This window comes from Chiloscyllium plagiosum, unplaced genomic scaffold (genome assembly GCF_037043375.1).
Source record: "Chiloscyllium plagiosum isolate Xiang-an unplaced genomic scaffold, Cpla_swu_hap1 HiC_scaffold_11, whole genome shotgun sequence".
Classification (NCBI taxonomy): domain Eukaryota; kingdom Metazoa; phylum Chordata; class Chondrichthyes; order Orectolobiformes; family Hemiscylliidae; genus Chiloscyllium; species Chiloscyllium plagiosum.
The window spans coordinates 53,208,516-53,218,275 of NW_028270149.1; positions in this window are offsets into that span (position 1 = coordinate 53,208,516).

The following is a 9,760-nucleotide window of genomic DNA, read 5'->3' on the forward strand; positions in this document are numbered from 1 at the left end:
ATGTTGCAGCTGTATGGGACATTGGTCAGGCCACTGTTGGAATATTGCATGCAATTCTGGTCTCCTTCCTATCGGAAAGATGTTGTGAAACTTGAAAGGGTTCAGAAAAGATTTACAAGGCTGTTGCCAGGGTTGGAGGATTTGAGCTATAGGGAGAGGCTGAACAGGCTGGGGCTGTTTTACCTGGAGCGTCGGAGGCTGAGGGGTGACCTTATAGAGGTTTACAAAATTATGAGGGGCATGGATAGGATAAATAGACAAAGTCTTTTCCCTGGGATGGGGGAGTCCAGAACTAGAGGGCATAGGTTTAAGGTGAGAGGGGAAAGATATAAAAGGGACATAAGGGGCAACATTTTCACACAGTGGGCGGTGGGTGTATGGAATGAGCTGCCAGAGGAAGTGGTAGAGGCTAGTACAATTGCAACATTTAAGAGGCATTTGGATGAATATATGAATAGGAAGGGTTGGTGGATTATGGGCCAGGGGCTGGCAGGTGGGACTAGATTGGGTTGGGATATCTGGTCGGCATGCACGGGTTGGACTGAAGGGTCTGTTTCCATGCTGTACATCTCTATGACTCTATGAGATTCTCCGCATACAGAACTTTAGCATACAGAGTTTCTGAATCTCGGAGTTGACATCAACCAAACTGGCCTAGCACTAATGATAAGGTTATGTTCATACTTTCTGAGTCACTTCACATGTAGAAATAATTTCTTTCTATTTATCTTATCATGTTAAACACTTCAGTTACGTCACCTTTAAATTTTCTATAATCAAAGTAATACGAGCATGTGATGGTATCATAGTGTCATAGTGAATATGTTACTGGATAAGTAAACAAAGTCCTATAATACTGGTTTCTTGAGTAAGAAAATCACTCTATTAGCTGATAAATTAACATTTCAGTTATCAAATAAATCTTGAATAAAAGGCTAAGAACATCTATGCAGCAACTGGATTGTTGTAACAGTGCATCTGGTTCACTAATATCTTTTAGGAAAGGAAAATAGCCATACCTGTTAAATTGAGTATCTACCTACTATCACCACTCCTATTCTTCCTAACACCTATTTCCTTACACAATGTCAATTTGTAGCCTCCCACCCCCCTGTGGTTATCAAACATCATCCAGAGGTCTATGTAGTGAACATCTGGAGAAAGCAGAATGAGGATGGTGGCACTTATCCTGGCAGTGGACAGATGATGTTGTGGAGAAAATATAGAGAATCACCAGGAGACGCAGAGAGTTCTTCAAGAAGTAGGACTTTTATTTGCAAACAAAAAACCGTGACACTGAGAAAGCAGATTCTCGAATGCCCCTGAACCTCAGGTTCCATGGATTTTTATATCTTTTTTTATTATGTTTCTGTTAGCTTATCACCATGTCCAACTATATTAATCAAAGTACCTCACTCTAGCTACACATAAACTAGTGATGTTAGCACCCATAATCTCTTTAGTTGTACATTCTACTTAATGTTAGTCTAATGTCATGGTTAGATATTTAGTGCTAACTCTTGCAATGATGGTCTTTCATTCCAGACCCTACTTAATATTTTGCTAATGTCATTATTAGATATTTATTATCAGCTCTGCTACAGTGATCGTCCATTCCAGACTAACCTGTCATGACAGATATTTAGCTATTCCATCTATTTCAATAGTTTCCTGTCTCAAGCTGGCTCTACTAACTACTAATTAGATACTTTAATGTCATGTCCCAAATATTTACGGTCCCAATCCTGTCATAATAACACTTAACAGAGAAACACTGCTTTATTACTTGTATTATCTCATCTTGCCAAAGTGACCTTTCAGCCTTAACCTTACTCTGCTAATTGGTGTAAGAAAATTCCACTATACTTATCCCATCTTGCCTTTCACAGAACACAGATTGCCAGTGGTCTTCATGCTCTAACCTTTCCTATGCTTTCATGTTCTTTATTTTCCATATTCCCCCCTTTGAGACCTACTGGTCTCACCCAGAGAAAGAAGATAATAAGCTCAGCCTCTCTTGCACCCAATACAAACAATATAGGTCCCAACACGGAATAAATAATTTTCCGAGTCTGAGACTTAAAGGGTTCTTCCTCCATTCCTGGGGTCCCTTGGGCCAAAGACCTATCCTCCAATAACCAGAACAGGAAAAAAGACCCAAGATGCCTCACAATCTAGGACCCACGTGTTCTTCAGAAGTATCATCGACGTCCCCACGTGGACATATTCCTTGCATTGTGGCAGTTGTTAGATCACAATAATAGAGCAGTGGGGTTCCATCAGAGGAGTAAGCACATCCTGGGGTAGCTGAAATTACCACAAGTTGCCATGTAGTGACGCAAACTAAAAAGGACTTAATAAATGGTAAAGCACAACAAAAGATGAAGGCAACAACAAGCAAAACCGCACCTACAATAAGACTAATCTTGACAAACCATGCTCCCCAAGACACTAATATAATATTCAGCCAATCAAAAGCCTGATGAACAAACCCCACATTGTCTTTTAGCTCCCGTCTTAGATTCTTTAGTTTTTCCATTGCTTTAGTAAAAGATCCCCCAGGGCTAGTGTTGTTAGGTATAAAGGTACAGCAATGTTCCCCAAACATCACACAAACCCCGCCTTTTTCTGCCAGTATCCAATCTAAGGCCTGTCTGTTTTGCCACATCATTTTAGTATTAGCATCTAATTGTTCTCCCAAGGCCACAAGGGCATTGTCAGTAAAATTGATAAGTCTCTGCTGGTTGCAGTAAATGTAATTAATCCATTCAGCATTCTTGCTAACACCTATCACAGGGATGAGAACTTCCCAGCCTGCAGCAATCTCATTGTGGGCCTTAAACTCATTAGGAATATCTCTTGGCTGTCCTATGCTATCAATCCGAATTGTCGGACCAGGGACATTCTGTCGCTTAGTTCGGCGCAAAGTTGACTGAGATGTAGCGTCAAGCTGCGTGTGTGGCGATATTACTCCTTTGTGTAGGAGCATTACGTGGGGACAGCTGCCACTCCAGTCAGCGGGCAGTGTCGGGCAGAACCCTCCTTTCTTACCACACAGCCAACAAGTATCTGCCAGTGGGATGCGTTGAGAATTTAAAACAGCCTCCAATGTGCTGTCCACCTCGAGTTCAATCATATTCCCGCAAAGACCCTTAAAATAGTCGATTGGTGTGGAGCCATTTAGCTTAAAGCATTCAAAACTCAACCCTTCCTGTATCCTGAAAGCAGTCATGGGGAACGTGTAATTAGTCTTTCTGGTGGACTATGGCGTACTATAGCCACATTACCGTTGGAGTTCCTGCCAGCCCACATCATCCTGCTGATAGAACATAGTGCCCTGAAGTAGGAGGCACCAAAACGGGCAATGGAATTGCCTGTAAGTTGATGAATCATTGGAATAAGAGGTCGGCTAGAGTACAGGTGGTCGAGTTATAAAGCATAGGGACAACATAGTATGAGGGGGTTGCCTTAGTACACAAGAAACATCCTCAGTGCTTGGGAGCCTCCTGTGAAGCGCTTCTGTGGTGTTTCCTCCGGCATTTATAGTGGCCTGTCCCTGCCGATTCCGGTTGTCAGTTTCAGCTGTCCGCTGTAGTGGCCGGTATATTGGGTCCAGGTCGATGTGTTTGTTGATGGAGTTTGTGGATGAGTGCCATGCTTCTAGGAATTCCCTGGCTGTTCTTTGTTTGGCTTGCTCTATAATGGTAACGTTGTCCCAGTCGAATTCATGTTGCTTGTCGTCTGCGTGTGTGGCTACTAGGGATAGCTGGTCGTGTCGTTTCGTGGCTAGTTGATGTTCATGGATGCAGATCGTTAGCTGTTTTCCTGTTTGTCCTACATAGTGTTTTGTGCAGTCCTTGCATGGGATTTTGTACACTACATTAGTTTGCTCATGCTGGGTATCGGGTCCTTCGTTCTGGTGAGTTGTTGTCTGAGTGTGGCTGTTGGTTTGTGTGCTGTTATAAGTCCTAGTGGTCGCAATAGTCTGGCTGTCAGTTCAGAGATGTTCTTGATGTATGGTAGTGTGGCTAGTCCTTTGGGTTGCGGCATGTCCTCGTTCCGTTGTCTTTCCCTTAGGCATCTGTTGATGAAATTGCGAGGATATCCGTTTTTGGCGAATACCTTGTATAGGTGTTCCTCTTCCTCTTTTTGCGGATCTGGTGTGTTGCAGTGTGTTGTGGCCCTTTTGAATAGTGTCTTGATGCAACTTCGTTTGTGTGTATTGGTGTGGTTGCTTTCATAGTTCAGGACTTGGTCTGTGTGTGTGGCTTTCCTGTATACCTTTGTGGTGAATTCTCCGTTTAGTGTTCTCTGTACCATCACGTCCAGGAATGGGAGTTGGTTGTCCTTTTCTTCTTCTCTTGTGAATCGGATTCCTGTGAGTGTGGAGTTGATGATCCGGTGTGTACTCTCTATTTCCGTGTTTTTAATGATTACGAAGGTGTCATCAACGTATCTGACCCAGAGTTTGGGTTGAATTTGTGGTAAGATTGTTTGTTCTAACCTTTGCATTACTGCTTCTGCTATGAGTCCCGAGATCGGTGAGCCCCTTGGGTGTTCCGTTGATTTGTTCATTTCTCTGGTTGTTGAATGTGAAGTGTGTTGTGAGGCACAAGTCCAGTAGTAGTTTAAGTATGCCGTCTTTGTTGATGGGTTCAATGTCCTGTTGTCTGTTATGTCTGTTCAGCAGGTTGGCTATTGTTTCTCTGGCTAGGGCTTTGTCAATAGAGGTGAACAGTGCCGTTACGTCGAATGAGACCATGGTTTCTTCCTTGTCTATGTGTATATTTCTGATGATGTCCAAGAATTCCTGTGTTGATTGTATAGAGTGTCTGGATCCGCTGATCAGGTGTTTCAGTTTCTGCTGTAGTTCTTTAGCCAGTTTGTATGATGGTGTCCCTGGTAGTGATACTATGGGTCTGAGTGGGATGTCTGGTTTGTGCACTTTAGGTAGTCCATAGAATCTGGGGGTGTTGTTGCTTTCAGGTTTCATTCTTTGTAGGTCCGACCTGGTTATCTGTCCGTTTTTTTGTAGATTCCTCAGTGTGTTATTTATCCTATTGGTGAGCTGTGGGGTGGGGTCAAACTCCCTCTTTTGGTAGGTGTTGGTATCTGCAAGTAGTTGTTGTGCTTTTCGGATGTACTCTGCTTTGTCCAGGATGACCGTCATTCTGCCTTTGTCTGCTGGTAGTATGATTATGTTCTTATCGTTTCTTAGTGATTTTAGTGCTTCCCTCTCCTTGGTGTTGAGGTTATGTGTTTGTCTTTTCCTTGTTATCAGGGGTACGATACTTTGTCTCACTGTTTGTTGTGTCTCTTCTGTCAGTCCATTGTTTCTGAGTGTGCATTCTAGTGCTGCTAGGAAGTCTACTGTCTTGGCGTCCCTGTGGTTGTAGTTGAGTCCCTTGGCCAGTATTGTTCTTTCCGTGTCTGTGAGCTGTCTGTGAGAGAGGTTTTTAACCCAGGTGTGTGTTGTGGTGTCCTCTTTGTTGTGTGTTAGTTTGGCCATTTTTTCTTTTAGTGCCGTTTTTTTGCGGTGTGTAGTCCTGTTCTGCCCTATGGTGACAGCCTGTTCTATGGTCCGGGTCAATTCCTGATTAGTGGTTTTAGAAATTAACGACTTTTGGCGTGCAATTTCTTGTCTGTATCTGTGAAGTCGGTTGTGAGTGTCTGTAATCATTACCTGGATCATCCTGAATCCGTTCTGTCTGGCTGTGTCCCTGGCTTGTGGGTTGTTGACTGGCGGTCTGTATCTGACACATGGTGGAAGGATTCGATTCTTTCGGCATTCATGCAGGAACCGGAGTTGTTCATATGTGGCGCTTAGGTGGTTAGCACAGGATTCCCATTTCCTGGCTTGTCTTAGCGACTCTCGCCCGTAGGTGTTCAAAGTTTGTCAGAAGATTTGTAGCTCAGGTGCTCGTGGCTGTGGTTCTGTTCGCCGAGCTGGAAGTTTTTGTTGCAAACGTTTCGTCCCCTGTCTAGGTGACATCCTCAGTGCTTGGAAGCCACCTGCGAAGCGCTTCTGTGGTGTTTCCTCCGGCATTTATAGTGGCATTCATTCCCTGCCGCTCCCAGCCAGGGAATTCCTAAAAGCATGGCACTCATCCACAAACTCCATCAACAAACACATCGACCTGGACCCAATATACCGGCCACGACAGCGGACAGCTGAAACTGACAAGCAGAAGCGGCAGGAACAGGCCACTATAAATGCCGGAGGAAACACCACAGAAGCGCTTCGCAGGAGGCTCCCAAGCACTGAGGATGTCACCTAGACAGGGGACGAAACGTTTCCAACAAAAACTTCCAGCTCGGCGAACAGAACCACAGCAACGAGCACCCGAGCTACAAATCTTCACACAAACTTTGAATACCTACGGGCGAGAGACGCTAAGACAAGCCAGGAAATGGGAATCCTGTGCTAACCGCCTAAGCGCCACATATGAACAACTCCGGTTCCTGCATGAATGCCGAAAGAATCGAATCCTTCCATCATGTGTTAGATACCGACCACCAGTCAACAACCCACAAGCCAGGGACACAGCCAGACAGAACGGATTTAGGATGATCCAGGTAATGATTACAGACACTCACAACCGACTTCACAGATACAGACAAGAAATTGCACGCCAAAAGTCATTAATTTCAAAAACCACTAATCAGGAATTGACCCGGACCATAGAACAGGCTGTCACCATAGGACAGAACAGGACTACACACCGCAAAAAAACGGCACTAAAAGAAAAAATGGCCAAACTAACACACAACAAAGAGGACACCACAACACACACCTGGGTTAAAAAACCTCTCTCACAGACAGCTCACAGACACGGAAAGAACAATACTGGCCAAGGGACTCAACTACAACCACAGGGACGCCAAGACAGCAGATTTCCTAGCAGCAGTAGAATGCACGCTCAGGAACAATGGACTGACAGAAGAGACACAACAAACAGTGAGACAAAGTATCGTACCCCTGATAACAAGGAAAAGACAAACACATAACCTCAACACCAAGGAGAGGGAAGCACTGAAATCACTAAGAAATGATAAGAACATAATCATACTACCAGCAGACAAAGGCAGAATGACGGTCATCCTGGACAAAGCAGAGTACATCCGAAAAGCACAACAACTACTTGCAGATACCAACACCTACCAAAAGAGGGAGTTTGACCACACCCCACAGCTCACCAATAGGATAAATAACACACTGAGAAACCTACAAAAAAACGGACAGATAACCAGGTCTGACCTACAAAGAATGAAACCTGAAAGCAACAACACCCCCAGATTCTATGGACTACCTAAAGCACACAAATCAGACATCCCACTCAGACCCATAGTATCACTACCAGGGACACCATCACACAAACTGGCTAAAGAACTACAGCAGAAACTGAAACACCTGATCAGCGGATCCAGACACTCTATACAATCAACACAGGAATTCTTGGACATCATCAGAAATATACACATAGACAAGGAAGAAACCATGGTCTCATTCGACGTAACGGCACTGTTCACCTCTATTGACAAAGCCCTAGCCAGAGAAACAATAGGCAACCTGCTGAACAGACATAACAGACAACAGGACATTGAACCCATCAACAAAGACGGCATACTTAAACTACTACTGGACTTGTGCTTCACAACACATTTCACATTCAACAACCAGATATATGAACAAATCAACGGAACACCCATGGGCTCACCGATCTCGAGACTCATAGCAGAAGCAGTAATGCAAAGGTTAGAACAAACAGTCTTACCACAGATTCAACCCAAACTCTGGGTCAGTTACGTTGATGACAGCTTCGTAATCATTAAAAACACGGAAGTAGAGAAAACACACCGGATCATCAACTCCACACTCACAGGAATCCGATTCACGAGAGAGGAAGAAAAGGACAACCAACTCCCATTCCTGGACGTGATGGTACAGAGAACACCAAATGGAGAATTCACCACAAAGGTATACAGGAAAGCCACACACACAGACCAAGTCCTGAACTATGAAAGCAACCACCCCAATACACACAAACGAAGTTGCATCAAGACACTATTCAAAAGGGCCACAACACACTGCAACACACCAGATCTGCAAAAAGAGGAAGAGGAACACCTATACAAGGTATTCGCCAAAAATGGATATCCTCGCAATTTCATCAACAGATGCCTAAGGGAAAGACAACAGAACGAGGACATGCCGCAACCCAAAGGACTAGCCACACTACCATACATCAAGAACATCTCTGAACTGACAGCCAGACTACTGCGACCACTAGGACTTATAACAGCACACAAACCAACAGCCACACTCAGACAAAAACTCACCAGAACGAAGGACCCGATACCCAGCATGAGCAAAACTAATGTAGTGTACAAAATCCCATGCAAAACACTGCACAAAACACTGTATAGGACAAACAGGAAGACAGCTAACGATCTGCATCCACGAACATCAACTAGCCACGAAACGACATGACCAGCTATCCCTAGTAGCCACACACGCAGATGACAAGCAACAAGAATTCGACTGGGACAACACTACCATTATAGGGCAAGCCAAACAAAGAACAACCAGGGAATTCCTAGAAGCATGGCACTCATCCACAAACTCCATCAACAAACACATCGACCTGGACCCAATATACCGGCCACTACAGCGGACAGCTGAAACTGACAACCGGAATCGGCAGGAACAGACCACTATAAATGCCGAAGGAAACACCACAGAAGTGCTTCACAGGAGGCTCCCAAGCACTGAGGATGTCACCTAGACAGGGGACGAAACGTTTGCAACAAAAACTTCCAGCTCGGCGAACAGAACCACACCAACGAGCACCCGAGCTATAAATCTTCTCTCAATCTTTGAATACAAGAAACAGTCCTGTCTAGCCATCATTACAGTTTCCCATTGATATCAGTGATTGTCATGGGCATGTGCCTATGTTAGGACAGCAAGGTCTGCACTTCTAATAGGTCTTTACCTCCCAGCTTGAATGACCCCAGCATTACCAGTTCAGGTCTGCCAAATTAATGGTCTCCAAGTCTGAGTATGCAGGCCTGGCATCAGAGAGGGGGGGTATCATGGGCATCCCCCATGTCTTCCCCAACCCCGCTGCCAGGAGAACTATGCTCCACATCTCCATCACAATCATATCTAGAATGATCAGTATCCCCAAAACCCTCACTTGTATGTTGTTTGGAACCCTACTGATGGGTACTAGCCTCCTCTGTGTTCTGCCCGTGTCCAAGTTCCACAATCTCATCTCCACTTATCTCAGTGTTAGAGTTAGTTTGTGCTGGTGGGAGAGCTTTAGTACAATGATTAAGGTGGTACCATATGTGTTGTCCTTCCATTTGGATGGTGGTAGGTGATGCCTTAGTCACTACGAAAGGTCCCTCTCTCCTCGGCTCATCCCAGCGTCCTCGAAAAACCAAGATGTACACCCAATCCCCAGGTTTAATAGGTCCTTCCTCATTAACAGGTGGCGGTTCCCTTTGTGTTTCCTGCAGGTGGATAGTCATAGTTAGCTGCTGCATATATTGCTTACGTTCTAACGTTAACTATTCCAAGCTAGGCCTTTTGTATGTGCCTCTCCACCTGGATACTGGCATAGGTCTACCTGTGAGCATCTCATGCGGTGTTAGATTGGTCATGCGATTAGTCTGCATGCGATAACTCATTAGCACCAGTGGCAGTGCACCAATTCAATTAAGGTTGGTGCTTGCCCAGATCTTGTTTAATTTG